The 11909-nt window shown below is 44.4% G+C and overlaps 1 long non-coding RNA gene across 1 annotated transcript; it reads left to right on the top strand.

Moving 5' to 3' along the window:
* The first annotated feature begins 783 nt into the window (after positions 1–783).
* Positions 784–10087, top strand: LOC102078487 (uncharacterized). The gene is made up of 3 exons (XR_267785.4): positions 784–923; positions 3724–3854; positions 9388–10087. It is a non-coding gene; the product is annotated as an uncharacterized LOC102078487 (long non-coding RNA).
* Positions 10088–11909: the final 1822 nt, after the last annotated feature.

Raw genomic sequence — 11909 nt, 5'->3', positions numbered from 1 at the left:
GTGTGTGTGTGTGCACGCGTCCACTCAGTGACATGTTGTGACAGAAACTGACTGACAAGCTCTTTGCAGCTCAACACCAACCACTGCGGAGAGACTAATGATGACATCTCTCAGGCCGTACACACTGCTTTCTTTTTCCCCTCCATCTCACACACACACACACACACACACACTGAAACACTCACACTCACGATGTCTTCCTATCCCTCACTCTCTTTGTCTTGTGTCTCTCTCCCTCGACTACCTCTTCCTCTATCACACGCCCACACAGACAATGGCATCCTGTATATTGTCTCCCTGACGCAAAGGCGCAAACACTCGCACACACACATTCGAATTAACACACACGCACACACACACACTCACTCACACACTTAAATTCATGCCCACAGTCATACTAGTCTGCATGACAAGTATTTCTCAAATGCACATCTTCTTTTCTCTTGCATTGTCTGTCTTTCTCTCACATGCACACTCTCTCTTTTTCTTTTTCTCTTTCTCACACACACGCACACACACACACAGACACACACACAAATGATGCACTACTCTCTCTGTCTTGGAATTTTACATTTTGATGAAGGAGGAAGCACGTCGTCCAATCAGAGCGGGGAGAGACCATCTCGGAGCAGACAGCAGGGAGGTTTGGAGGCAGTCGGCCCGGCCCTCCCTGTCAGCTCTGGCCACTTACGTCCCCTCGGCTCGGTGCGGCTGGTGGTACGATCCACCAGCGGCTCGATAAGAACCCCCTCCTCTCTGTCTCCCCCTCTTCTGTCAGTGCTAGGGTGTAGCTGCTGATCCCATGCTACAGCAGCGAGAGAGAGAGTGAAAGGGAGGAGGAGGAGGGACATCAGGTGTCACAGCTCTGCAACCCCAGATGAAGCTGCATTACCACGACAACCAACTCCAGGGGGTGCCGCCAGGTGAGTCTGAGGACACACACACACTTTGATACACATGCTGTACACATGAAGTGACTGCACATGCAGGAATGTGTTGAATTGGCAGAATTACATGCACAGGTATTCAGCTGCTCATGTGCTCTGGGATGTGTCACTTTTTGGGATGCTGTTAACACAATAGTGGAGCTGAGTGGAGTGTGTGGATTTGTGTGTGTGTGTGTTTGTAGCCATGCCAGAATGTACAGTATATGCGTATATGTGTGTGTGCGTACGTACGCCATCCCTCCCTGTGGTGGTGGGAGACAAAGGGTCCCCTCTGTCTGGCGCTGTAGCACCACCGCTCACACCGCCGCCAATGGGTGGGAAAGTTCTCCCTGTCAGCAATCATATGTGATCAGAAAAAGCCACAAAAAAAAAAAGAAGTCAAATAGGATGCCCACCACCACCACCTCCCACCCCATCCTCGTCGAACACTCCTGACTCACGGTGATAGGAGGACACGGTCACAGCAGATGATCAGCCGGTCGGTGGGGGTGGGGGTGCGCTCTGAGGACACGGAGGCTGAGAGGAAGGGGGAGGGAGGGTGGTTGGCGGTCATGACACTACTGTAATGTGTAATAGACGTACAGAACGGGGTTAAAATCTGTGTGTCCGGGCTGGGGGGGGTGGGGGGACAGAGGGTTATCTGCCGTTCACATGACTGCATGCGTGCATGTGACAGAGTTCGAGCAGCCAGGAAAAAAAAATAGAGCACAGACAGAGATGAGGAACATAAATGTGCCAATCCTCCGGCCGTTACTGACCGATGATCCCAGACAAAGGGGCGTTGGATCATATGTGCAGTCTCGTGTCGTGGGTGGGTGGGTGGGTGGGGGTGATGGGGGTTGGGTCCGTACGTTGAATGGTATGCGCTCCATAAACGCGTGCAAACTGTAACGCGTGAGCGTCACATATGAGCTCGCCCCGTATGGTGTCGTTCGCCTCCCGAAGATCACACATGTGCATCGCATTGCGCCGCTGTGTGCGTGGTCCTCTCTGACACCCTCGTTCAACCCATCCCATCTGACAGCCGGTCGTCATCCCGCCCTAACCCTCCGCCGTCTTGCAGCAGCAGCGGCACCAGCAGCAGAGCCTCCCTCTAACAAGGCTGTGAACTGGTTCAACCCCGTCCATATGACACTAAATTATCAATCCCCTCTTTGTGTCAGCTACTGTAATAGATGTTCTCATATCCTTAGGTGGCCTTTGTTAAATCCTGCCCATGTGACTGCAGATCTTTGTGGAGGCAGCGCAGTCTGGGGAAGTTTATAGTCCTCTCGATTAGCATTTTATGGGCTTTTATTTTAAAAGGGGGGGGGGATGCTGTATCAGACAGTTGGACACTTAAATTAACGAAGATTTTTGCATTCCGAAAGACCCGTTTACTTTGGACGAAAATATCTCTTATGTAAGAAGAGACTATTCCATCTTTTTCCCACATCAGGTTTGTGGTGGTTCGCGCAGTGTGGGCGAGACAAGAAAGTTAGGTTCTGGAGGGTCTACGAGGGTGGAAGAACCGGGCTCAGACCCGTGACACATGAGTGCACGGGTCACACATGTATAGACCCGTATTCTAAAGACAAGGCACTATGTATGCCTCGAACTTAAACAGATGGGGATTTTTTAATTGCATGACAGGTGTGGGCTGTCATTCGGTGCTATTCTATACATCGTAAGATCTGAGTCATCCACATCCTCCCCAAAAAATGAAGCTGTCGGTGTCCAAACTGCACAGTCTGCGAGGGAAAATGGTGGTGACAAGAACGAGCTGTACGTTTCTCTTTCAGTGTCCTTTTCTTCTCTCTCCCTCCTTTCAATTTATTCCATTTCTCACCCTTCCATTTCCTCTTTTCTCCGAGCTCATATGCACACACTCATTCCCCCTCCTCCTCCTCCTCATCCTCCATATGTGAGCACTGACAAGCTGTAGGGCGTGCCCCCTCCCCACACACACACACACACACACCCAACACCGTAATGTACGTTTACAGCGAGCCATGCAGCGTACATACATCCACGCCATGTGGAGTTCACACACGGCTGCACACTCAACTGACACGCCAGCCATCATACGTGTCGTGGGTTTCCACAGAGAGGCCCCCCACACAGACACACACACTTCAAAAAAGACGTCGTAGACCCACAATTAAGGCGTCCTCTTATATTTTTTGAATAATATGAGGTAAGTGGCCCAGCGTGGTTTGCTCGTGTGACGGCTGTAACGCTGCGAAATGACGGCGCAAGCAACAATTACCCTAATTGAAGATTCCAGAACAGTCCTGCAAAATGGCTGCCGAGCCGGCATGCCGTCTGTGATGGCCGACAAGAGTGTGTAGGTTTGAGGCGTGTATAGCTGCGCGTGTGTATTTGTCTGTGTGTATGCCTGATTGTATATAAATGTGTGGATGTGTGTGCTAAGTCTATATGAGCGTAATCCTGCGTTTGCTTTTTTTTTCTCGTTTGCTTTGTGTCAAGGGAAGTCTCCGCTCGCCGGAGAGCTCTGCTAATCCATAATTACCCACCTCAGTATACCTAAACTGTAGGAGCCATTATGTCAAACCGTCTTACTGTAACAGTTGATGATTATGTTTCCTGGCTTCGGGAAAAAAGCGCAGACGTTTAGCTTTGAGAAGAAGACTCAACCTCTCCGTTTTTTTTATTTTTATTTTTTTGGCTTTCGGCTTGACGACGGCCATCTTCAAAACGTCTGCGTTATCAAAAGATCGCCATTAAGGTGCTGAATGTGTTCTGCCGAAGAGCTGACCTTGTTGTTTCTTTACAGCTCTCTGCCTTGGCCAGCCCAGGACCCAAATGCACGGCCAGCACCACGTCCAGCTACCCACCCACCCATCCATCCGCCCAAACAGCCAAGCCAGCCCTGCGCAGAACTGGCAACTCGCAGGAGTCATCAGGGTTAGTGCTCCTTTGGCACGCCTCTGTGCCAAAATCATATCGTAAACCTATAGATCTGCACTTAAACCCAAAGGCCAGACAATCAGATAATATGGAAGAAAAACCAAAGCGGGTGAACGAACAAAGAGCCGGTAATAAAACACAAAGGCTGCTCCTCGCAGACACAATCCAAGCGACGGAAAGCGGCGTATCGTTGTCATCTTAAGGGGGGTGGGGGTTTACTGACGGCCATTTTGTTTGTTGACATCCTCAGATCTCTTCATGCGTTTACACAAAGAGCACAGAGTTCATTTTCCTCATCAGTTCTCTTCAGACAGCAGCTCGATACATTATCTAAGAAAGAGCAGCTTCCAGAGGTGGCTGCCTGCTTAAGTACGCACACACGCACACATGTAGTCGCACACGCTTTTGTACAGAGATAAGCAGCATTCTTTCATTTACATACCCACTTTTTTCTGCTCTTATTAGCCTACACACACACACACACACACACACACACACACACACACACACACACACACACACACACACACACACACACACACACACACAGATTATAAGCATCACTGGATTAAGTTAAAGCTGTGCCGTTTTGCTAATAATTCAAATACTGCAAGTGCTCGCATTTTCTGCAGTTCATCAGGGAGACGCTCTAAAAAGACAAAGCTGAACTAAATGACTACCAGCGCTCAGGCCTTATCGCGACTGTGTGGGTGTGCGGCTTGTGTGCTCATGTGTAAGAGAGAGCAACGGCGCGTGTGTGCGTGCACGCCAAAGGTCGGTCATACACATTCAGATCTCTGCCGCTGCTTCCAATGCATTTGTCAAGCGATGGCGTGGACACAACGTCCTGTTGAATAGCGGCGAGGAAAGACGGAGACGAGTAACGCGCAGCTGTACGTTCACACGAGACGGGGCTGGTGATGGGGTGTGTCTGTGGATGTGTATGTATAGGCGTGTGTGACAGAAAGAGAGTATGCGTGTGAACGTGAGATACCTCGGCTATCTGCTATTGATTGAGTGTATAATTGTCTCCCCTACTCTCTCGCTGCCAACTACTGTAATATCAATACAAAGAAGCCATTAGCTTAATGCCTATAAATACAATAGAGGCTCCAGGGGGAGAAAAAAAAAGCAGCTTGACTTTAAAAAAAACAAAAAAATAGAAGAATTTAAGAAAACGTCGAATATGATCTCTGAAATTACCTTCTACTCTTAATGGGGACCAGATAACCGTAAACACACTGTGTTGTTTTCTAAATGAGACGAACGCACATCCTGCGATATTTTATCCGTCATAATGTCTGATAATTATACGTGCTGTTACAGAGCAGTACAAGTAGAGACTCACTTAAAAGAGCTTCTGGTTTTTGGTGCTAACCTAAGGACAATTTAAAAATCGGGCCATAAAAGAGGTAAAGTTAAAGAGGCCAAAGTAAAGACATAATCTTGTTTTCTTAAAGTGTTTGAATGGAATGATATGGATGCTCACTTTGGACTGAAAGGGAATATGAGGACATGAGTTTGTGTGTGTGTGTGTGTGTGTGTGTGTGTGTGTGTACCTGTGTTTGGCAGAGGGCCTTTCAGACCTGAGTAAAAAGGAAATGGATGCTTGGCAAATGCTCAGCCAGCATCTTTATCGCTGCTGCTCTCAGAGCTGACCACCACAGCTCCTTAATAACAGACACACAAAACACAGAGTCACGTCTATTTATACTCGCAATAACACCTCGCAGCCTTTCAGTACCTTTCTAGAGATAATATATAAGATGTGCCGCCATACAGCGGACCGCTCGGCTCCATTAACGCAGACATTTATCATCTGATTTAAAGATAAAGAGGAACAAAACGGGACACTAAAGAAATCAGCATTGTGACCGTTTTTTTTGTTTTCCCCAGCGTGTGATGATTTGCTAAAAGAAATAAATAAATAAAGAGGAGGAGAGTTTGACAGAAGTGGACATTGTGGTTAATAATGTGGGTCTAAAATGCAGAGAGGGGAGGATGTTCTCCACAGCAAAGCTTTTTGCCTCCCTGGCTTCCTTCCCAAGACAACAGACATCGTCATTTTCCAACTCAATTTACAGACGCATTAGGAGATGCTGAGACGCGCCCAGCGCTCTCAAATGCAATCAGCCCGCCTGTGTGTTTTAAGAGGAAATTGAGGGTGCCTTCTTTATCGACTCCTTTTTGACTTCTCCTCTCGTCTTCTGGAGACTTGCTGTTTTTCTTTTTCTGCATGCAGACTTTATTCACAGCCAACCTTTCCTAATTTGTCTCCCTTTTACATGAAAATATGAGCACGCGTGTGAGGACTGCTGAAACCATTCTGTCAAAGCTTTAGATGTAGTCATCATTTATGCTGTGGTAGCTTCAAAATATCACTGCTCTTTAGATTTAAAAAAATTGCGTTTGTCTTTAGCTGCTTGGTTAATGTTCATTCATCTGAGCACGTTTTCCAAATCTTTGATTATTTTTAGGTGCCGAAGAACAACAAAGCCCTTTAAGTCCTAAGATTTAAAGCCTCACGTCTCCTGAAAAGAGGTTTTTCAATCAATCTCACAGTTTTTTTTCAGTTAATTGTTATTTCTAAGCTTCTTTTTTACGAAGGGCCCATCTAAAATGAAATGCAGGGCTAAATGTTAAATTCAGATACATTTAACTTTTTTACACCAAAATGTCTCTTTTTCTTCTTTAATACCCACCACATACTTACTTAATTACCAAAAATAAGCTAGTTTGACAGTTTTGTTTCTGTTTATCTCAGATCCTGATATAAATAAAGAATCACTCTTTAAACCTGGCTTTGTGAAACCAGCAGATTCCCACTCTCTGTCTCTGTAATTGATTTCACACGTTTAAGCTTCGCAGTAGTTTTGTGAAAGTGCTTAGGGAGACACTAAGGACAAAGTCCGCTTCATCCACGTAGTTCCAGTCGCACACCACAGCAGCTGCCTACAATCCTGCACCGTGCAGCATCCTGTTTGACCCTTAGCTAAACATATGACTAATTGCGAGCGAAAGGTAAAAAAAAACAAAAACTGAAGAGGCAGGAGCAGACAAAGGAGGAGGGCCGGCAGCGGCAGAAATCAGAGGAAGAGATGGAGAAAGCAGCGGTTGAAAGAGAAGAAAGAGACGCATTTGAAAAGATCTGCCATTACGCCGCCTTATCTTTCGGTTCCTGCGTTCTCGCACAAATGTCACAGATCATTCAGCCTCTTTTTTCACCCTCCATTTCTCGCAGCATCACCCCATTTCTTGTACCAGCTGTTCACTCATCTGTTTCACTTTTGATCTCCTCATTTTTGCATCATACTCTTTCTCTCTGCCTCCTTAAAATTTTTTTCCTCCCTCTCTTACAAGCCTTAAACACTCAATTTTCTTCAATAAGCACTTCTCCTGAATCACCCTCTGAGAACTCGCTCACATGTATAGCGCAAATATTGATTATTTCTCATTCGGCGAACACACAAAGCGTTATTCGTATATGCTGTTAAATGGCTTTTTTTTTTTGTCTGCCAAGCAGCTGTGTAGATCCATAGTGCTCAGGTGGAGGTGGGGAAGTGAGGAGGAGGGGTGGTGGTGGTGGTGGTGGAGGGGGGTCTCTCTCTCCTAGCATGTGGACGTTATCTTGAAACGAGGGGCTGGCTGCCATAGCAACCATATGATGAAGCAGGCAGAGCTATTTAAAGGAATTCAGCTGCTGCTCGCGTTCCCGTCAGCTTCACACCGGTCCAGCGAAAGACAAAGAAATAGATCCCCGTCTTTCCGAGCCCTCCGATCCAATGCCCGGCATTACGGCTCGGTGACAAAATGGAGAAAATGTGACACAGGGAGCGTCTAAATGTAGACGTACTTCCCTTAAACAACTTAAAAATACTGAAATATTCTGTTTTGATTGGTTTTTTGTTGTTGTGTACAACTCCTCAGGATGTATTCTCCAAGCACCATTTGAAGTGTTTTTAATAAATCAGCTTTAATTGCAGCCTTCCTGGCTAATCACGCATCCAGCCTCTAACTGCAAAAAAACGAATGCACTTCCTGTTTTTTGTTAAAAATATAAAATGTAGTTAAAGCTTGATGTTTGTGGTATTTTTTTATTTTACATTGATGTGTATATGCTTGAATTATCTGCAGAAGGGGCCACTGTACTGTGTAATGTCTCAAATTATTCATGACAAATAAACCCATACTTTTCCTCCAGAGAGGTATTTCTCAGTGGACAGCAGCAGCAGCACACGAGGAAACAAGTGCGAGACGAAGAACAACTGCTGTGCACCAACACACACACAGGAAAGCAGAGAGAGTGCACAAAGGGAACACACTCCTCGTACGCTGCTTTCTCTGTCAGTATAGTCATTTGAAGATGCAGACTTGAAGGAAAGCGTACATATATTTCCTATTGCCCTCTTGAGGAAATTGGATTTTAGCTTAGCCTCCCATGTGTCGCAACATTTAACTGATGAATGAGAGGCAGTGCTTTATTTTTCTTTTACTTCTCCATCTCAGCTTTACACCAAATAAGCCCCCACAGGAAGCTGTTATGAGCACAGTATTCAGGATATGAAAGTTAGTTTTCCCAAGTCAGCAAATTAAGGCAGAGATCAAATAAGCTGCAGCAGCCTGGGTGATCCAGGAGTGAAACAATGATGTTTATTAATCAAGGGGGGGAGAAAAAAGTCCAGACAGCACTTCATTTTCGACCTTAATTGTAGGTATTTGTGTGACGTTTACACCGTTTCCTAAACTGTTAATGGTTTAATTAAGAAAATAATTGGAAGGTTAATTTATATTAAACATGACAGCTCGTTGCAGACTTACTTTAATGGGTCTGTTTCAGAACAAATTAGCATCAGCTGGAAAAGTGAAAACGTTTAACACTTTGGAGGAATCAGACTCGCTGGTTTGGGATCACTGGGTGGATAGGTGATTCCTCCTCTCTCATTAATGTTCTTTTATCATGCTGATATTCACCACCATTTTAATTTGAAGTGCACAATAACGGGTAAAACCGCTGGTGTTCTTTATCACTGAGTCGAGCCCGGCGTGCTGTTCCAAAGCCTGTGAGAGCAGTCAGGAAGATTTAAAGTGCTTCATAGAAGCAAAATTATGAGTGACCTCTCTCGTAACACTCCCTCCGCTCGTAATACTCCCTCCGCTCTTCACTCTGCTCTTTATCTCACTCTAATCCCAACTCATTTCATATGCTAAGTAAAAGCTTATATCCCCTCTTCACTGTACGTACACACACGCACTTCATCGCTGTGGCGTGATTATAAAATTTGCATAGAGGATGTTTTCGGAGCTGTGGAGAGCTAAAGCGGGGGGTTGTGGGTGGTCTAATGTCTGGCAGGTGTAGAGAGGTGGGGCAGAGACTCCCAGAATCTCGCTCACGTCTGGATTTACGATAACCCAACAAGAGGAACCCAGAGAAAGTTCCCTTGTGTCTCGGCGTCTCTCTCTCTGCTCGCCTCAGATGGTTTCCTCGGATTCTAATTTGCATCTTCTTCTTTCTTTTTTTCTTTTTTCACAGCTGCCACAGATGTAGCGAAGATTAGGAGAGAGAAGAAGAGGCATAGCTGACTCTGTGCACCCAGGGAGGATGCAATGAGGTGGAACTGCCTCTCTGCTTCCCACTGGAGAAAAAAAAAACTTTACTCATCAGAGCGCCATCTGCTGACACGGACACGGTGGGGCGGGACAGCTGGTGTTGTGAATCAGGCCGCCACAGTCCAGGGACCGGCTACTTCCCAACACCAGGGTCTCACCATCACCCCTCACATCTCATTGTGCGTGTATTTGTCAGCTAATATTCTAGTTTTGTTGTTGTTGTAGTCTCTTACATTCGTTCATGTTGTTACTTGTTTGTCTTTTGTAAAAACTACTTCTCACTTGAGTCAGAAAGAAACTGAAATTGCCTGTGTTGTAAATTACACACTATAATATCTGAGCAAATACAACAAAGAATGCAGTTGAAATGCCATTATTTTAAAGTAAATGAATAAATCTTCCAAAAAATGTGAAAAAAAATGTGACTATAAATTATCTGTAGTTTTAGCTTCTTGGAGAACAAATAGTCAAAAAATGAAGGGAAATTAACCTCCTTAGACCCGAACTCTTCCATGGCATGCATTTTTAATTTCTTTTTGATATTTGGGCATATTGGGACCTGATGAATGTAAAAACGAAGAATTATAAGATTTTTTTTTAACCTGATTTTTGTTTCTAAGAAAAATGAGAGCCACATATAAGGATATTCGTTTAAAAGTTTGATAGAACAGTAGTGGTATAATGTCCTCGTTAGTGGATATCAGGCCCTTGTAGAGCAAAATTGAGTATTTTAGTCTAAATAACCCAAAATGTGATGACGCCAGGTCCTAGGAGGTTAAATAAAGTTGTCAAAAATATTTCTGAGAACATTTGTCAGGATTTTTTTTGTTGTCCCAATTATAAGTTGTAAGCAAAATGTCAGAGCTGCCAATACTCCTTATTAGTTCCATTCATATTAGATAGGAATCAAACAGTAATGGGATCCCACAGGGCTCTATTTTAGGGCCTTTATATTTGACTTTTTGACCTGTCCAGGTTGTACCCTGCCTCACGATCTGAAAGTTTCAGTGACGTAAATAAACTTCATTTATGACGGGACATCTGGACATTTATGGTTTCGTGTGATAAGCCCAAGGAAAGGGCTTACTGTGCTGCCAGCGCTCTTGAACTTCAGTGCAAACTGACTGAATCACACAAGCCCCTACACATGTGAAACTTAATATTATAAAATGTGATGAATATATGGCACATCGGTTTTACCTCCTTCTTATTAATCTGCATCCATCATTATGGTGCATTCATCTCGTTTCCCCGTTTCAAGAGATGCATTGATCTACTTGAAAATTACGCACAAAATACATAGCACACCTTTTTTTAGACATCTGCATGAATAGCTACGCACAAATGTGGTTGATGGAAAGAAGTATATAAAACAACTCTAAAACTAAGCCCCACTTTCAGGATGCTGTAGCCATAATTGGTCATTTTCAGTCAATTCAGAAAAGAACTATGTATAATGCACTCCACACACACACAGATTGATGCAGAGAGATGTTTATTTGTGACTTTTTGTGTGACTGTTCACAGTCTGGTCAGCGCCGGTCTCAGCTTTTTTAAGCACACCTCCTCTCCTCTCCCGCCTCACTAAAAAAACGGAAAGAAGACTGTCATCAGTCCAAACGCCATCAGCTGTGATCTCACCTGCCTCCCCAGCAACACCCCGTTGAGCTCACTGCACCACTCTTCCCCTGCAGCCGAACCAGGGACCACACCTCCGCCCACACTAATATCAAACAATTACAGTTTCGGTTCACCCGCACATCTACACACAGTATTTGCTGCACCACTCTAGTTTTAGACCTTGGATAATAACAGTTTTCTATTTCATCCCATTAATGTACTCATTACACTCACATGAGAATGTGCAGCTATATCATACATTGGCTAAATATGGCCTGAGGGCTGGAATGTGATCCTTGGACTATCTCACTCCAGTCAGTAATATCCTAAAGAAAATTAAACAATCCTTAAAAATGAAAATGGGATGGATTATGCAGGGGAATCTCAAGGTTTATGACTGTTCTAACACTGCACTGCTACTGAACTCTACTCCAGTGACATGTATTTCATCACTCAGTCAGGCAGTGGTGCATATCAGACAAGTGGCAAAATGCAGGCTAATTTAAATGTTGATTTATTATTTACAGTACTGTGTTAAAGTCTCAAGCCACCATTTATTTCTTTATATATTGCTTGGAAATGTGGAAAAACGTGAGGTGATTTATTGAAATGTTCAAATATAAAAGGAAATACAGTATACAAGGCAAAATCGGAGATTGTACAAATCTAACAAGCTTGAAAGTCAATATTTGGTATGACCACCTTCAACACTACCTGAACTCTCTTAGGCAAGTTTACTCATAATTTATTTAAATAGTCAAGGAATAGTTCAAGGCTTCTTAGACATTCAAAGCTCTTTGGATGTTGGCTGCCTTTTCTTCCGTT

This window comes from Oreochromis niloticus, linkage group LG22, assembly GCF_001858045.2.
Source record: "Oreochromis niloticus isolate F11D_XX linkage group LG22, O_niloticus_UMD_NMBU, whole genome shotgun sequence".
In the NCBI taxonomy this organism is placed as follows: domain Eukaryota; kingdom Metazoa; phylum Chordata; class Actinopteri; order Cichliformes; family Cichlidae; genus Oreochromis; species Oreochromis niloticus.
This window is presented reverse-complemented; position numbering and strand designations above follow the sequence as displayed.